The sequence below is a fragment of the Pristis pectinata genome, chromosome 35 (genome assembly GCF_009764475.1).
Source record: "Pristis pectinata isolate sPriPec2 chromosome 35, sPriPec2.1.pri, whole genome shotgun sequence".
Lineage (NCBI taxonomy): Eukaryota > Metazoa > Chordata > Chondrichthyes > Rhinopristiformes > Pristidae > Pristis > Pristis pectinata.
The window spans coordinates 12,177,867-12,197,351 of record NC_067439.1 but is presented as its reverse complement, the minus strand read 5'-3'; the positions used below and the strand labels follow the sequence as shown (position 1 = coordinate 12,197,351).

Below are 19,485 nucleotides of genomic sequence, written 5' to 3'. Positions count from 1 at the left end.
TTTAATTAGGGAACCACTTTGAAGACAAGAGGAAAGCCTCAGATATGCATCAAGAAGGAATGGGCCTTGTGCAAACAGTCCTTTGAAAAGCATTCACTTCAAAGAGCTCCCAACGCCTTTCAGAAACTCTCAACTGAAGGCTACTGACAACATAGAAACAACTAAAGTTTATTTACAGAGAAGCTTGTTTAGGGACAGGGAACTTGGCCAATGCAATAGGAAACTTGAGATGGCTTTTATCAAGCCCTTGTGTGTGGGATGAGTCTAATGCTATTGTAAGAGAAGGAGCAATGCCAATCAGTTCGTATCAGGTAGCTCCTCACTGTCAAATCCAAAATTAATTGTCTGTTTATCACCTCTACTATTACAGGGTTGGGTTTCAAAAGGTTGGGGAGGAGGGGTAGGGTGAGAGCAGAATGAGAAAGATAGAAGACCACTAATTCCCACAGCGTTTATTTCTAAACTCGTTCCAACTTCGTGAAGATGCTGGTTGTGGAACATGAGCCAAACTTCAGACATAACACACAAAATGAACCGCACCTTTTGGGGCTTCAGGATTTTGCAGCCAAGGAAACACCGGTACTTCAGTCACCGCCATCAAATGCATGGAAAGATTCAAACAAAAACAGTGTGAAAATGACCAGTTAATCTGTTTGATTATTGTTGGTTGATTGGTAAATATTTGTCAGGAGACCGGGAAGGACACCTCTACTTCAAACCAGCACCGCAGACGATGTAACTGCACCTGGATGGTTGAAAGATTGAGCAGCAGTAACTCTGTACTAGTGGAGGAACCTCCTCTATGTAGGACTTGGTCCAAACACCTCCAGTAGAACAAGAGGCTGTAGTCACTGAGCCACAGCTGACATACTCCAGACATCAGGTGAGCTATCAACTACTCCACAATGGACTTCACAACCATTGAACTGGTCTTGAAGCATACTGGCATTTTATAAGCAGAAGTAACTGTTAATCAGTGCCCAGAACTAACACGTGAGCAACCAGTAAATCTGTTTTTGAAAAATAATTATTGAGTAGAATTTGATGCCTTTACCCCAACCTAAACGTTACAGAAGGCAGGTGGGGTTCACAGGGTGTCCAATGCACAGTGACCACAATGCTGTATTCTGGAATCTTGCCTTGCATTTTCCCTGCGGTACCTGGTGCACTGTATTTCCCACCACTTTCGCTGGAAAGCTGGCAGGAGCTGAAATCTGCCTCTGGGAAGAGAAAGGAAGCAGAATGCACAGTTTGGGAAAAATCAAATATTTCACTGTCGGCCTGATGAAATAGCAAGGAGACGCAAGAGTCTGTAGATGCTGGAATCTGGAGCAACAAGCAATCTGCTGGAGGAACCCAGCATCAGGACACATCTGCACCAATCCTGATGCAGGGTTTCGACCCGAAACGTCGACAGTTCCTTCACACCCCCCAACTCCACAGATGCTGCTCGACCCACTGAGTTCCTCCAGCAGATTGTTTGTTAGCAAGGAAATATATTTGTATTTTCCAAATAGCATTTGCAATCCCTCTTCAAGTTGTACGCTATCCTGGTTTGGGAATGGGTGGTCAGTCTTTCACTGTCACTGGGTCTAAACCGTGGAACTCTCTCCCCAACTCACCGTGGGAACACCTTCATCAGAAGGACTCTGCAGCACTTCAAAGTAGTAGCTCACCACCACCTTCTCAAAGGCAATTAGGGTTGGGAAAGAAATGCTGGCCTTGCCAGTAATGCCGAGATCCCACAGAAAACAAAAGATACAGGTATAATTAACTCATTGATTGCTCAACAGAACTCAGGCAGGTAGCTAATTCAGTCCCTGTTGTGTTCAATTGCAAGAAAGACCAAAGTCAATCTCCATCCTATCATCATTCGATATAGATTCCTGACTAGCCGTCCAGAGTGGAAACCCTGGCCGCTTGCCCCAGGAGATCTGATGTTTCCGTTAAAGTGTCCAGCCTGGTTGAAAGAGCATACATTTCTCATGAAAGTATATTGACACTTCATAAATTGGCACAGTTGAGGAAACTATGTCACAACAACAAGACGACAAGATATCCTTATTAGTCACATGTACATTGAAACACACAGTGAAATGCACCTTTTGCGTAGAGTGTTCTGGGGGCAGCCCGCAAGTGTCGCCGCGCTTCCGGTGCCAACATAGCATGGCCACAAACTCCTAACCCGTAGGAAACCTGATCACCCGGAGGAAACCCACGCAGTCATGGGGAGAACGTACAAACTACTTACAGACAGTGGCCGGAATTGAACCCGGGTCTCTGGCACTGTAATAGTGTTACGCTAACCGCTACACTACCGTGCCTGCCCTTAGGAATAGTAAAGGGAAAAAATAACTAGTGGGAGTTATCTATAGGCCACCAAATAATAACATTACAGTGGCACAGGCAATAAACCAAGAAATAAATGTAGCAAGGGATGTGGAGAGTCTACAGAGAGATATAGATAGGTTAAGTGAGTGGGCAAGGGTCTGGCAGATGGAGTACAATGTTGGTAAATGCGCGGTCATCCACTTTGGAAGGGAAAATAGAAGATCAGATTATTATTTAAATGGTGAAAGATTGCAGCATGCTGTTGTGCAGAGGGACTCGGGAGTGCTTGTGCATGAATCGCAAAAGGTTGGTTTGCTGCAACTGTACAGGGTACTGATGAGGCTGCAGCTACAGCGTGCAGTTCTGGGCTCCTTACTTGCATTTATATAGCACTTTTAACATTGTGAAATATCCCAAGTACTTCACACAAGTGATATCATGTCAGGCCAAGCAGGGAAACACAAGAACTCTAGAAAATAGGAGCAGGAGTAGGCCATTTGGCCCCTCAAGCCTGCCCCACCATTCAATACGATCATGGCTGATCAGCCCCAGGCCTCATCTCTTCTACGCCAGATCCCCATAATCCTCAATTCCTTAATCTTTCAAGTACTTAGATAAGATACCTTTATTAGTCACATGTACATCGAAACACACAGTGAAATGCATCTTTTTTGTGTGGTGTTCTGGGGGAAGCCCACAAGTGTCACCACACTTCCAGCGCCAACATAGCATGCCCACAACTTCCTAACCCGTACGTCTTTGGAATGTGGGAGGAAACTGGAGCACGCGGAGGAAACGCACGCAGACACGGGGAGAACGTACAAACTCCTTACAGACGGTGGCGGGAATTGAACCTAGGTTGCTGGCGCTCTAATAGCGTTACGCTAACTGCTACACTACCGTGCTGGCCCTGTCTATCTCCACCTTAAATACTTCCAAAGATCTGGCTTCCACCACATTCTGGGACAGAGAGTTCAAGGGATTCACCAGCCCCTGAGAGCAGGAATTTCTACATACCTCAGTTTTAAGTGACCGGCCCCTTCTCATGTAACCGTCCCCTTGTTTGTGACTCTCCCACGAGTGAAAACATCTCAGCACCTACCCTTTCAAACCCCTTTAGGATCTTATATAAGATCACCCTCATCCTTCTAAACTCCAAGGAATACCGACTCAAACTGTCTAACCTCTCTTGACAGGCCAGAAATGTCCAGTTTTGGTCGCCCTGCACGAAGAAAGATGCCATTAAGCTGCAGATGGAGCAGAGGAGATTTAGGAGGATGTTGCTGAGACTCGAGGGGCTGAGTTATGGAGAGAGGTTGAACAGGTTGGTACTTCATTCATTGGAGCACAGGAGAATGAGGGGTGATCTTATAGAGGCGGATAAAACCACGAGAGGCACAGATAGGGTGAATGCACACAGTTTTTTTCCCATGGTTGGGGAATCAAGAACTCGGGGACATAGGTTTAGGGTAAGAGGGGACAAATTTAATAGGAACCTAAGTGGCAACTTTTTCACCCAGAGGGTGATCCATATATGGAACGAGCTGCCAGAGGAAGTGGTTGAGGCAGGTACATTAACAACATTTAAAAGACACTTGGACAGGTACATGGATAGGAAAGGTTTAGAGGGACACGGGCCAAACGTTGGCAAAGGGGACTGGCTTAGAATGGAATCTTGGTCGGCACGGACTAGTTGGGCCAAAGGGCCTGTTTCCGTGCTGTATGACTCCATGAATCTAAGTAGATCCAGGGAAATCTAAAGAGGCAAAAGGAGAAGCTTAGGGAGGAAATCCCAGCCCTTGGGAATTACACGGTTGAAGGCATAGTCACCAATGGTGCAGTGACGGATATTGAGGATGAGCAACAGGACCGAATTGGAGGATCACGGGGACTGGGAGGACGAGAGGCAGGAGGAGGTTACAGAGTCAGGACGAATTCTGACACCAGCATTAGCTGGAGATGTTTGCAATCGACTGTAGGATAATCAATTGTTTGACAAATATACCGCCCAATCTACATTGCCCCCAATTCAGAGAGATTTATTCCCTCTGTCCCACCAAATCTTCATTCCAACTATGAAGAACTCAATAAAATGTATTTAGTTCTAAAATCGTGCCTCTTAACCTTACTAACACACTGCAACACCCACCCCACCACTCCACCCTCACCATCACCGGAAAGGCCAGTCAACCTGAAGAACAAAGTGCCAAAAATTATATCCTTTCCCACCCAGAGGGCACTGGCCACATTACAGCGTCAGGTCAGAGCTTCCTGCTGAAGGCCACCAATGCTTTATCACCAGACAGAATGGCTCCCAACACCAAACTACACCTGACATTTGAGGCCAGCAACTTTGCTAGGTTTATGGAACATTTTCCTCACAGACAACAAATTGTATTTAATAAACTGCTTTAACATAGCCTAATGTCCCATGTCACCAGGCATCTTCCATGTGCTACATGTCCCACAGCCTAAAATCTACTCTAACTTCCTGGACAAAGTAAATGGACCACAATGTCCAAATGACTTGGATAAAAACCAAGATGACCAGGATAAAAATTCCAAATCTGAGGATAATAGAAAGCATGAAGTTTTGGGTACAATAAAGGATGGCAAGGAGACTGAGATAGGCTGACTGATTGGGCAGGCAAGTGGTGGATGAAATTTAGTACAGAAGAAATGGTTGGAGAGTTAGAAGAGATAACACAGGTTAAAGTTCTGAAAGGTGTGCAGGAACAGAGGAATCTGTGCATAAATTCTGGAAAGTGTCAGGGTAGTCAGGGTATACGAGAGGGTGTTTAATAAAGGATCCTGGGATTCACAAGCAAAGCCAGATCACAAAAGCAAAGAAATTATGTTGGAGCTGTTTAAAACATTGTTTAGGTCACAGCTGGAATACTGTGTCCAATTCTGTCCACTTAATGGATGCGAATGGCCTGGAGAAAGTGCAGAGGAGATTTCCCAGAGCATCAAGTCAAGTCGAGTTTACTGTCATGTGCACAAGTGAGGTACAGGTACAATGAAAAACTTGCTTGCAGCAGCATCACAGGCACATAGGTACAGACAACACACAGAACATAAATTATACAAGACAGTGAAGAGAGAGAAAAAAAAGTGTGCAAAACAAGAACTTAGTGCAAAATAAAAGACACAATCAGAGACAAGTCCATGGCAGTGCAGGAGGTGGTCTGTAGTGTTCCGTTGCTGAGGTAGGGTTAGGGTTGTGTAGGTCTGTTCAAGAACCTGATGGTTGTAAGAAAGTAACTGTTCCTGAACCTGGTGGTGTGGGACTTCAGGCTTCTGTAGCTCCTGCCTGCCGGTAGCTGCCAGAAGAAGCATTACTGGGATGGTGGGGGTTCTTGATGATAGATGCCACCTTCTTGAGGCACTGCCTTGTAGATGCTGCCAATGGTGGGGAGGGCTGTGCTTGTGATAGACTGGGCTGTGTCCACTACTCTCTGCAGCCTCTTGTGTTCCTGTGTGTTGAAACTGCCGTACCAGGCCATGATGCAACCAGTCGGGATACTTTCAACACTGCATCTGTAGAGTTTTCCCAGGATGAAGGATTTCAGCCCCACTGTTGGACTGGAAGAGGTGGGGCTGTCCTGCTCCGAGCATAAACATGGCTGAGAGGGGATATGAAGGAGGTGAATCAGGTCGAGAGTGGAAAAAGGGAAACCGTTCCCACTAGTGCAGGATTCAAGGATCGGGCGGCACTAATTGAAATTTTTGGTCAAATGATGCAAAAGGGATTTGAGGGAAACCATCTTTTATGTAGACTAATTATCATCCAGAGCTCACTGCTTATAAGAGTGGTGGAAACAGAATCAATCAGTGTCTTCAAAAGGGAATTTTTAGGTACTTGAGAGAGAATGCATTCTCAGGCAAGGAAATGGCCTGAGGGGGTTGCTCTACCAGAAGCTAGCATAAACTCAATGGGCTGAATGGTCTCTTTCTGTACAATATGATTGTAATGGTAATTTAGATTGAAGAACAAGGCAGAAGAGCATATAATACCAACTGGTGTGGAGCAACACAGGGACCTTGGAGGATGTAGGGGGCTATGTGGGAGGGAAGGGTTAGATAGATCTTAGAGCAGGATAAAATGTCGGCACAACATTGTGGGCCGAAGGTCCTGTACTGTGCTGTTAGTGTTCTATATTCTATGTCCTATGATATGCCTGAAAATCTTTAATGGAAGCAGGACGTACCCATAAGGTGTTAAAAAGGCACAGGGGGTGGTTTCCTGTATTGCTTGAGGCACAGAAAACAAGAACAAGGAGGTTATACTGGTTAGGTCACAACTCACATACTGTGAACAGTTCTCTTTACCATGTTACAGGAGATTCACCAGGATGTTGCCCGGGACTGGAAAGTTGTCACTGATAAGCTGCAGTGAATATCCTTGGAATAGTGAAGGCTAAGAGAAGGTTTAATTGATAGAAAAACAGAAAATACTCAGCAGGTATGTAGAGATTTGCTTTTGGAGATTTAATTGATGTGTATAACATTTCAATGGGACTAATTAAGTATGAAGAATCTATTTCTCTTCGCAGAGGAGTCAAAAACCAAGGGGCAGAGATTTGAAGTAATTGGCAGAAGGATTAGAGAGGAGATGAAAGATAAGATTTCTTCATTAATGACGTGTACATCGAAACATACAGTGAAATACATCTTTTGCATAGAATGTTCTGGGGGCAGCCCGCAAGTGTCGCCATGCTTCCGGTGTCAACATAGCATGCCCACAACCTCCTAACCTGTACATCTTTGGAATGTGAGAGGAAACCAGAGCACCCAGAGGGTCAAGAACCTGAAAGGGTGAGCGAGGCAGAAACCCTCATCACATTTAGACAGTACTTGGTCAACCTTGTTCAGAGATAGTCCAACATCCCTACAGGGTACAGCCCTTATTCATTAATATATTGCTGGCAGAGAAAGCAAGGTATAATGCTAACATAACATGTGGTCGCCCCATTATAGGAAGGCTGTGAAGGCTTTGGAGAGGGTGCAGAAGAGGTTTACCAGGATGCTGACTGGATTAGAGGGCATGTACTATAAGGAGAGGTTGGACAGACTTGGATTGTTCTGTCTGGAGCGGCGGAGGCTGAGGGGGGACCTGATAGAGTTTATAATATTATGAGGAGCATAGATAGGGTAGACAGCCAGCATCTTTTTCCAAGGGTAGAAATATCTAATATTAGAGGACATGAATTTAAGGTGAGAGGGGGAAGTTCAAAGGAGATGTGTGAGGCAAGTTTTTTTACACAGAGAGTGGTGGGTGCCTGGAAACCGCTGCCAGGGATGCAGGTGGAGGCAGATACGATAGAGGTGTTTAAGAGGCTCTTAGGTAGGCACATGAATATGCAGGGAATGGAGGGATATAGACATTATGTAGGCAGAAGGGATTAGTTTAGTTAGGCATTTGATTACTAGTTTAATTAGTTTGGCATAACATTGTAGGCTGAAGGGCCTGTTCCTGTGCTGTATTAGTCTATGTTCTATAACTCCAAACTGGCTGGGATCCTGGAGAAGGTCTCTCCTCCTTTGTTCACTAGGATGTAAATATCTGAAGGGAGATGTAATATCCCTTGAAAGTGAATGATGAAAGGAGTTAAAGATGTTCACTTGATTAGGAAGTAAGACAACCTTAGCACCATCGCATCCCTCTCCTTCAAAGACTTAAATTTATGAAGATAATCAAAAAAACCTGCAGATGCCGGAAATCTGAAACAAAAACAGAACATTCTGGAAACACTTAGCAGGTCAGTCAGCATCCGTGGAGAGAGAAACCGCGATGCTCCTTCAGTTCTGACCCAAAGGCCCAAGATGTTGAAGATTCCTCTCTCCGCAGATGCTGCTTGACCTGCTGTGCGTTTCCTGTATATTTTCTAAATTTATAAGGAGCCTTTTACAATTCTATTTCATTTGCATTCAATGTGATTGTAGTTTTAAGGAAGAAAAGTACTGGTGCATTTTTATTTTAAAATATATTTTATTCGTAATACATGCAATTGAGACATCATTTTTTTCATTCACTATGGTGATATTAAACTAGAAAAGTGAAAGAGTGCAGAAAAGATTTACCAGGATGTTGCCTGGACTTGGGGGCCTGAGTTACAAGCAGAGGTTGTGTGGACTAGGACTTTATTCCCTGGAGTGTAGGAGATTGAGGGGTGACCTGACAGAGGTGTATAAGATCATGAGGGGCATAGACAGGGTGAAAAACATAGTCCTTTTCCCAGGGAGGGGATGCTAAAAACAAGAGGACATAGGTTTAAGATCAGAGGAGAGAGACTTTACAGGGGCATCAGGGGCAGCTTCTTCACTCAAAGGGTGGTGCGTATTTGGAATAAGCTGCCAGAAAGAGTGATTGAGGCGGGCACATTATCAACATTTAAAAGCCATCTAGATAAGTCCATGGATAGGAGAGCTTTAGAGGGCCGTGGGCCAAACGCGGGCAGATGGGACTAGCTCGCTGAGCATCACAATTGGCATGGACAAGTTGCTGTATGACTCTGTGACTATAGCAAGCAATTCAACACATTCCCTTACAATATATCAGCATTACTAATGTTTCATTTTGAGACACTGCATCAGTGAAGTGTTTGAGAGGCTGTTACACAGGGCTCAAACCCTCACTGCCCAGTGACAGCAGGACTCTTAGACGGTGATCCTTCCCTGTAGAACCTCTCAGTGGCTTCAGTGTGTCCCCCAGTAATTAGCTGACTAGAAGTCCCACATAAAGTGATAACTGCAGACAGCCAAATTAATGCGGAATTCACTGCAACCTCCTCTCGCTCTGCCTCAAGTTCTGAACACCAACTGGATGATTTCCTGGATGTTCGTCAACCCCAATTGAGCAAACAGACCAAAACCTTTATATTTAGTTAATAAATGGGGTCAAAGGGAATGAAAGGGAGATCCCCATGATTTGTCTTGAAGCTGTGACCAGGAAATTAATCTTTCATTCCCGGAGACATGGACAATCCTGAAGGGCAGATGTTCCTCCCTTCTGACACCATCTGGAATCTGGTCATGCTGAACCTTTGCAAAATGCCAGGTAGACATCTGCGGGAGTGTTGTAGCCATTCCTGAACAACACCACTCTTCAGAAGGGCATTTCATGTCTAGGAGAAGGAGAAGTGAAGATTAATTGCAGTGCACACAGGGATGAGGAGTGACCTGATGATTGGTGTGACTTTTCTCATTTAAGGAGAGATTAACAGAGTTGTTTAAGACCCTGAACTAAGAAGAGGAAGCTGCCTGAACAGCAGAAGAGACAGACACAGATTTAAAGTCACTGGGAGAGGAGCCAGTAAAGAAATCCTTTCTTTCCGATCTGGAAAGGAAAACAGGAAAGAAAGAGGGGAAAGATTGAATCCCCCTTTAAAGGGCATTGGATGGGAGGAATCTACTGGGGTGAGAGCAGGAATGGGAATAATTAGACTCCTCTGCCAATGACCTGGCACAGGAACAATGGGCCAAGCAGCCTCGGTAGCAATGAGAGGTTATCTGACTCCTGACTCTGAGGTGTTGTTTCCACAGAGATGAGAGGAGGACAGGTCAACAGTGCGCTACCTAATCTGGTTCAGACGGTGATTTACTCTGCTGATAACGTGATGGATTTACCCTGTCTGCCTGTGCCACCAGATGGCCGCTTAATCCGGGCTCCAAGTGCTATTTACTTCATTCTGGAAAAAATATATAAAAATATTTTTTGAAAGGCCTGGCTGTTTAATCAGAGTGAGGATAAAGAGATGCATTGTAGTTAGATTAATTATCCGTTATCCCTGCCTATTCATTTAGATTAGCTTTCCGTCTGCCAATATACATAGGGCCCGGCACTTAACTCCTTCATTACCAAAATCGCAGGCACATCTGCCCGCCCAACACTGGCTTCCAGCTGTGGTTTGCCAGTGATGGGTGTCAGCTGTGCCCCAGCATTCTCACCCCTCAGTCAAGAGGTGGCTGGTTCAGTTCCGCCTTCCAGAGTTCACTGGAGTTCAGCAACACTATGACCACTTTGACCACTTTGCACTAAGATGGACTTCTTTTTGTTCTAATTGTGTTCTTTCTTGTGAAAATAGTGTTTAATTTATGTTTTGTGAATGCTGCTTATCTGATGCCATGTGCCTGTGATGCTGCTGCAAGTAAGTTTTTCATTGCACCTGTGCACACATGGACTTGAGGATATGACAATAAACTCGACTTTGACTTTGATATAACTTATCCAGTTTAAGATATCTTTATTAGTCACATGTACATTGAAACACAGTGAAATACATCTTTTTGTGTAGTGTTCTGGGGGCAGCTCGCAAGAGTCGCCACGCTTCCAGTGCCAACATAGCATGCCCACAAACTCCTAACCCATACGTCTTTGGAATGTGGAAGGAAACCAGAGCACCCGGAGGAAACCCACACAGACACGGGGAGAACGTACAAACTCCTTACAGACAGCGGCCGGATTTGAACCCGGGTCGCTGGCGCTGTAAAGCGTTACGCTAACTGCTACACTACTGTGCCTGCATTGTTGGAGGTGCTTTTTCTCAGATGGGACGTTAAGTTGAGGTCATTCTTTCCCTGGAATGGAAAGACAAGGTTCCATGATCCAGTACAGCAACTCCTCCAGTGTCTTGGCCAATATTCATCTCTCAGCCAACAACACTGTCAATTCTCCAGTTTCAGGTAACCTGTTCCCCCCTCCGTCCCTTTTCTCTCTCCTCCTGATGTACCAGGTTCCTCCTGCCCCCATCACCCTGTTTCTTTCCCCTCCCCCACCCACTTCATCTGCCCCTCACCCACACACTCCCTCCCACTGGGTCCCCTCCCCCCACTGTTCCCACCTGCCCTCCCCCCTCCCATTTGGTTCCATGCTCCACCTTCCTCTCCTATCAGATTCCATCACCTTCAGCCCTTTGTTGCCTCCACCTCTCACCTCCCAGCCTTGGTCTATCCCCTCCTCCATCTGCCTATTACCCTCCTCTCACTTGGCCCACCTATCACTTGCCAGCTCTTGATCTGCCCCTTCGCTCTACCTCTTTATACCGGCTATCACCCCTCTATCTTTCAGTCCAGATGAAGGGTCTCAGCCTGAAACGTTGACTGTCCATTTCCCTCCACAGATGCTGCCCGACCCGCTGGGTTCCTCCAGCATCTTGTTTGTTGCTCCAGGTTCCAGGACCTGCAGTCTCCTGTGCCCCCATTGTCAATTCTGAGATGTATATTGTTCCTCCATTACTGCATCTTCTAAGGGAGCTTCAGTCTGTAATTTGGGATGCCACGATGCGGTGAAAGATGCTATATAAATACAAGCCTTTGCTTCTCGAGTTGTCCTGAAGTGGGGCCTACAGCACACAAAAGCCTGAGTGACAAAGTCAAAGTCGAGTTTATTGTCATGTGCACAAGTACGTGTCTGCACAGGTGTAATGAAAAACTTACTTGCAGCAGCATTACAGGCACATGGTGTTAGAGACAAGGAAAAGATGCATATATTATACACAATTTTTACAAGGAAGAACCCAATTAGAACAAAAAAACAAAGTCCATTGTAGTGCAAGGTGGCCATAATGTTGCTATACTGAGGCAGTGATTAGGGTTGTGCCAGTTCGTTCAAGCACCGAATGGTTGAAGGGAAGTAGCTGTTCCTGAACCTGGTGGTGTGAGACTTCAGGCTTCTGTACCTCCTGCCTGATGGTAGCTGTGAGAAGATGGCATGGCCTGGATGGTGGGGATCTTTGATGATGGATGTTGCCTTCTTGAGGCAGCGCCTCCTGTAGATACTCCCGATGGTGGGGAAGGATGTGTCTGTGATGTATATGATAAGGCCATGGTTCACAACAGTCAGGATGAAGAGGGATCCCGGACTGAGCTTTAGAGCAGAGAGAGGGACCAGTGATGAGGGATCTACAGTTAAAGGAAACTGCTCGATCTCAGTCCTGTCAGTGGGTAGGTGGCTGTGGGAAAAACAGCCAAGGGGAGATGAAGGAGGGGGAGAGGGCGCAGCTTTCAATCACTGTGCAAAAAAGATAGAGCAATGCCATGCCCCAGAAAGACCCATTGAACTCTTGCACTATCACCTCCCCTTTGCCATGGGATGCATTGAGATAGCGCCATGGAATATTCCAAACTGCTTCACATGAGTCATCAGCCTTAAAAAAAATGAAGCTCGCACCCGAGGAGACGATAAGGCAGAGGAACGAAAGCTTGTTTAACACAGTGGGATTTAGAGGCATCTTGAAGTAGATGTGAAGAAGCGAGGTATTGAAGCCCAGGCTGTTATCAAGGAAGGAACGATCAGGAGGCCAGGATCGGAGGAGGGTGGAGATGGTGGAGGGTTGTGGGGCCTGAGGAGGTAACAGAGGTAGGGAGGGGCTAGCCCACTGAGCAGCTTCAACACAAATGTGAGGGGGAGAAATTGATGGTTAGCAGAATTGGCCCGTTCTCACACAAACAGAAAGAAATAGTGAATTACCTAAAGTTGGAGAATTCGATGTTGAGTTCTGCAGGCTGCAACACATCCACACAGAAGATGAGCTTGCATGGGACCTCATTGTAACAGTGCAGGAGGCCACAGAATGAAATTTTTACCTTTATTTCTCTTAGGGTTTTTATTGTGTAGTCAGTCTGTAGAACATTATACAGAGTACACAATGTTACACAGACTGCACATTACACTGATTTTACAACATTAGCAACATATCACACAGACAAAGAGGCTTGAGTCTTATCTTAACTGCCCTATTATTCCAGGCTACCAGAGATATTCCCTTTGTTCTACCCACTATCCTCCCTCGCCTTCTCTGTTACCTAGACTAACTGCTGCTCTCTTTCACAGTTCTGATCAAGGTGAAACAGTAACTGTTTCTCTCTCCACAGACAGTGCCTGACCTGCTGAGTGTTTCCAGCACTTTTTGTTTTTATTTCGGATTTCCAGCATCTGCAGTTCTTTTGATTTTCACAAATGTGAGGAATTTAGTTTTGAGGCCTTGGTAGGCCAAAGCTCACGTGGATCGGAGGGATTAGGGTCCTTGGTGAAGAGAAGTGAGTTAGGATTCAGGCAGCAGAATAACAGGAAAAGTGCAAGGTCGGACGACTTCATGGAGGAAGGGAAGGTGAAGGACCATGAAGAATTTGAACAAATTTAGGCGGAAACAGAACCAGAAAAGGCTGGAAGCACTCAACAGGTCAGGCAGCATCCATGAGATGAGAAACAGTCAACATTTCAGCTCTGCAACCTTTCATCAGAATTGAGAAAGGGAGATGCAAAGTTGGTTTTCAGTAGGACAGAGGGTGGGGGAGTGAAGTGCAGAACAAAGGGGATGTCTGTGAAAGGATGAGTCGAAATGGCTTGACAAGGACAGTTATCGGCACATTAAGCTGCTGAGCCTGTGTAATGGGTTGTTTATGGGAAGGTATTAGGTCTTTAGACTGGAGCAGTTCTCCCCTATTTGGACAAATAACTTCCTGAACACAGGACTGCGTCACATATGAGGAAATGGTCACAATCAAAAAAAGAGCTGCAGATACTGGAAATCTAAAATCAAAACAGAAAATGCTGGAAGTTCTCAGCAGGTCAGGCAGCATCTGAGAGGGGAAAAGGAATTGTCGATGTTTCCCAGTCAAGACCCTTCATCAGGACTGAGATCTGGGATCTGCATCGAAGGGTCCTCGACCTGAAACATTAACTCTGTTTCTCTTCCCACACTTGCAGCCTGACCCTGCTGAGTGTTCCCAGTGTTTTCTAATTTTTATATTGAGGAAATTGTCAGACAAACCATCCATCCAAAGTCATTCCCGAATCAACTGAACTGCAGGGAAAGTTCTCTGTCTGGTCTTGAAGGGGTTAATTGTTTGTGTCTGTTCAATGGGTGCATATTGGCAGACAGAGCTGATGTAAATGAATGGGCGGGGAGCACTGATAATTGATCTAACTACAAAGCTTTTCTTTATCCGTGCTCTGATTAAACAGCCTTCTCTCTAAACATGCATCCTCCCTGGGAACCAGCATTCCTAATTTAATTAAACACGACCCACATCTTGATTAGGCAGCCACCTGCCAACATGGAAACACAGAGGAGACAGCACGGCCATCTTAACACACTCACAGATGAGGGGGAGCTGCTTGCCGGGTGACTGGGGATCTGCTCCACAGGTACAGTGCCCAACACTTGAGAGGCACAATGATGCCTGGGAATGTGGTGCAGAAGAGTTGGGAATGAGGGTCGGAGGGGCTGGGAATGTTTGGAGGGGGTGGGAGTGAGGGTCGGAGGGGCTGGGAGTGAGGATCGGAGGGGACGGGAGTGAAGGTCAGAGGGGCTGGGAGTGAGGTTTGGAGGGGCTGGGAGTGAGGGTCAGAGGGGCTGGGAATGTTCGGAGGGGCTGAGAGTGAGGATTGGAGGGACTGGGAGTGAGATTCAGAGGGGCTGGGATGAGGTTCAGAGAGGCTGGGAGTGAGGTTCGGAGGGGCTGGGAGTGAGGTTCGGAGGGGCTGGGAGTGAGGTTCGGAGGAGCTGGGAGTGAGGATTGGAGGGACTGGGAGTGAGATTCAGAGGGGCTGGAGGTTCAGAGAGGCTGGGATTGAGGTTCGGAGGAGCTGGGATTGAGGTTCGGAGGGGCTGGGAGTGAGGTTCGGAGGAGCTGGGAGTGAGGTTCGGAGGGGCTGGGAGTGAGGATTGGAGGGACTGGGAGTGAGATTCAGAGGGGCTGGAGGTTCAGAGAGGCTGGGATTGAGGTTCAGAGAGGCTGGGAGTGATGTTCGGAGGGGCTAGGAGTGAGGGTTGGAGGGCTGGGAGTGCGGGTCAGAGGGGCTAGGAGTGAGATTCAGAGGAGCTGAAACGTTGACTGATTATTTCCCTCCACAGATACTGCCTGACCCGTTGAGTTCCTCCAGCATTTTGTGTGTTGCTCCAAATTCCAGCATCTGCAGAATCTCTTGTGTCACCTGAGTCATTTTATCTGTAGATACTGAAAGATCATCCATCTCTGCTCCTCCCTCCACAGACGCTGCCTGACCTTCTGAGTGTTTCCAGCAGTTTCTGCTTTACTTGGTGATACAATGGACAAACCTCCAGGGAGGAAATGTGTACTCAGGGCTTTCTCATCCCAATGGAATGTGCCTGCATTAGTCTGTGCTGTGACTTATTTCATGGTGACTGAAAATTGCCTTGTCCTAAAGTTTAGAAACTGAATTAGAACATTGAACATAGAACACTACAGCACAGTACAGGCCCTTCGGCCCACAGTGTTGTGCCAACATTTTATCCTCCTCTAAGATCTAGCTAACCCTTCCCTCCCATATAGCCCCCTATTTTTCTATCATTCATGTGTCTATCTAAGAGTCTCTTAAATGTCCCTAATGTATCTGGCCCCATAACCTCTGCTGGCAGTGCGTGCCATGCACCCACCACTCTCTGTGTAAAAAAAACTTACCCCTGACATCCCCTTATACCTTCCTCCAATCACCTTAAAATTATGCCCCCTCGTGTTAGCCATTTTTGCCCTGGGAAAAAGTCTCTGTCTGTCTACTCGATCTATGCCTCTTATCATCTTGTACACCTCTATCAAGTCACCTCTCATCCTCCTTCTCTCCAAAGAGAAAAGCCCCAGCTCACTCAACCTATCCTCATAAGACATGCTCTCCAATCCTGGCGACATCCTGGTAAATCTCCTCTGCACCCTCGCTAAAGCTTCCACATCCTTCCTATAATGATGCGACCAGAACTGAACACAATACTCCAAGTGTGGTCTGACCAGAGTTCTATAGAGCTGCAACATCACTTTGCAGCTCTTGAACTCAATACCCCGACTAATGGAAGCCAACACTCCATACGCCTCCTTAACAACCCTATCGACCTGTGTGGCAACCTTGAGGGATCTATGGACGTGGATCCCAAGATCTCTCTGTTCCTCCACACTGCTAAGAGTTGCACTGAATTTTGCACTATTATTTTTTCCATCACTACATTATCCAGAATGGTTTTATTGGAATAAATTGTGCTAGCAACCATTTCCAGGTGAAGTCATTCCGATTGAGAAATCGGACTGTGTGCTTCCCAATGTGCTGACTCATCTGCTGTACACTTAATAATATCAATCGTCACACCACAGCTGTTCCAGCCAGTGCTGGTATAAAGTGGAACTGAAAGCACGACACTATGGTCCTCAGGGAATCACCTCAAGGGAACTAGGAGCTTGGTTTGTGACAGGACACCTTGTTGACAAGGAGAGGGCCACCAAAGTGACTGCAGAACCTCAGGCATCTCCCAGCATCTACAGAGTTGGCCTGGTCAAACAGTGAGCTGCTGAGATACTCATCCATCCCTTCCTTCCTCTGTAGCCTTCTCTAGTCCAGTAACTCGCAGAAATCTCCAGCCTCTGACCCCCTGGCTCGAAGTCTCTCCAGCACTGGTGGCCCTGCCTTTAGCATTCAAGGCCCTAAATTCTGCAAGTCCCTCTGTAAATCAGTCCACCTCTCCAAGTTTAAGTTCAGAATCAGAATCCAAATCAGGTTTATTATCACTGACATATGAGGTGAAATTTGTCGTTTTGCGGCAGCAGTACAGTGCAAGACAAAAATTACTTATAAGTTACAAAAGTAAATAAATAGTGCAAAAGAGGAATAACGAGGTAGTGTTCATGGGCTCATGGACTGTTCAGAAATCTGATAGCGGAGGGGAAGAAGCTGTTTCAGAATTGTTAAGTGGGGTCTTCAGGCTCCTGTACCTCCTCCCCGATGGTAGTAACATGAAGTGGGCATGTCCTGGATGGTGAGGGTCCTTAGTGATGGGTGCCACCTTCTTGATGCACTGCCTCTTGAAGATGTCCTCGATGGTGGGGAGGGTTCTTCCCGTGATGAAGTGATGAAGTTGCAACTTTAGACGAGGCTTAACTATTTGGTCATAGAGCCAGAGATGGGGCACAGAAACAGGACCTTCCGCCCACTGAATCTGAGCCGGTCACCAACTACCCATTCACAATAATCTCACTTTACTTTCCCCACATTCCCATCAACTCCGCACCCCACCTCCCCCACCCCACCCATAACACCAACCTACACTTGGACTTCAAACTTGGATTGTTTCAAGGTTGGATTGTTTTCTCTGGAGCATTGGAGGCTGAAGGACAACTTGATGGAATCATATAAAATTATAGGAGGCACGGACAGGATAGGCAGTCAGACTCTTTTTCTCAGGGTGGAAATGTCAAATACTCGAAGGCGGTGTTTTAAGGTGATGGGGGGAAAGTTTAAAGGAGATTTATGAGGCAAGTTTGAGAGTGGAAGGTGCCCAGAATGCGCTGCTGGGTGAGGTGGTGGAAGCAGATATGATAGTAAAGTTTAAGAGGCATTTAAATGGGCAGAAGAACGGGCAGGGAATGGAGGGACACAGACCGTGTGCGGGCAGATGGGATTAGTTTAAATTGGCATCATGGTTGGCACAGACATGGTGGGCCGAAGGGCCTATTCCTGTGTTGTACTTTTCAATGTTCTATGTACACCCTAGGGGCAGCCTACCAACCCACACGTCTCTGGGATGTGGGAGGAAACCGTCGCGGTCACAGGGAGAACGTGCGAACTCCACGTAGACAGCGCCGGAGGTCAGGATTGAACTTGGTTCTCTGGAGTTGTGGGGCAGTGGCTCTACCCACTGTCCTACTGTGCTGCCTTCTGTCTTCTGAGCTCCTTGGGGAGGTGGGGGGATCGGTGCCCTGCATTGTTTTGATTGGCAGGCACGGTAGTGTAGTGGTTAGCATAACGCTATTACAGCGCCAGCAACCCGGGTTCAATTCCCACCGCTGTCTGTAAGGAGTTTGTATGTTCTCCCCGTGTCTGCGTGGGTTTCCTCCAGGTGCTCCAGTTCCCCCCCCCCCCCCCGCATTCCAAAGATGTACGGGTTAGGAAGTTGTGGGCGTGCTATGTTGGCGCCAGAAGCGTGGCGACACTTGTGGGCTGCCCCCAGAACACTCTACGCAAAAAAGATGCATTTCACTGTGTGTTTCGATGAACATGTGGCTAATAAAGAAATGTACTGTGCTGCTGTAAAGTGCTGTGGGAGACTTTGATCAAGGCCACTGAAGGTCAAAGGCACTGAGTGTGCTTGGGGCAGTAAGGGTTGGTGGGGAGGGAATGGTAAAGAGTTGATTTTGAGAAATCAGAAGCCCCAAAGTCAACAACTCTCACACAGGGGAATTTTAAAATGTTCGAGAATGTGATTTGTGAAGTTCTGCAATTGATTCCGTCTCGGATGCTGGTTCTTTCCAGCATTCATGGTTTCTATGAATAAGCTAACAAGCTCGGGGAAAGTCAGGACGCAAATATCCAGAGATGCCCAAGAGAGCGCCAGTTTATGGCTACAGTAAGATGATGTCAGTGAGATAACAGAAGGTCACAGAGGTCAGGACTGATGAGGCTGGGAAGTTTATTACCAGTTTTTATTCACATTTTTTTCTATACTTACCAGAATCTGCCTTTGGAAGAAGACGCAGTCCTTCCCTTCCCCCCGATGCACAACCAAAAGGGGGAACTTTATTTTCATTGCAAGGTCTTTTTCTGAAAACCTCAATGTAAAATTTAAACAGCAGCATTTATGCAACTGCAATGTTATAAATATCGTCACATTGGAAACGTGCTGAATGCACGGAAAAGACCCCATTCAGCCTCAAATAGATCATGGTTTCATTTTTGACTTGTCATAAAGCAAAGTGCAGAACAGCAACTCACGGGACATTTTTATTCCTGTTTAATTTTCTCATTAGCCACAGATGCGCTGACTCATTCCGGCAACCTCTTCTCCAGGCCCCGCCAGCCTGTCATTATCTCCTCTCTCAGCTAGCCTGCACCTCTGAGTCAGCACAGTTCAAACCCCACTCGTCACACTGAACTCATAAGGGTACAGTAGCATAGTGGTTAAGTTACTGGATCAGCATCCAAGGACCCAGACATTGATGAAGAGGCATGAGTTCGAATCTCACCATGAACTTAATCATAAGCCCTTGTTATTTCAAATAATTAAATCTAGAATTAAAAAGTTAATGATATCTGTGAGATTACTGGAGGAAATTTTCTACCCTCCATGTCAGACGAGACCTCAAAATGGCTGACTTGAGTTACAGGCCCATGAACTCAAGGCACATTTAAGGAGAAGAAATTAAATGTTG

The 19,485-nt window shown here is 46.4% G+C and overlaps 1 long non-coding RNA gene across 1 annotated transcript; it reads left to right on the top strand.

The window, feature by feature from the left end:
* Positions 1-3,525: 3,525 nt before the first annotated feature.
* LOC127586400 (uncharacterized) lies at positions 3,526-14,470 on the top strand. The gene is made up of 3 exons (XR_007958680.1): positions 3,526-3,655; positions 6,674-6,796; positions 14,300-14,470. It is a non-coding gene; the product is annotated as an uncharacterized LOC127586400 (long non-coding RNA).
* The last annotated feature ends 5,015 nt before the right edge of the window (positions 14,471-19,485 follow it).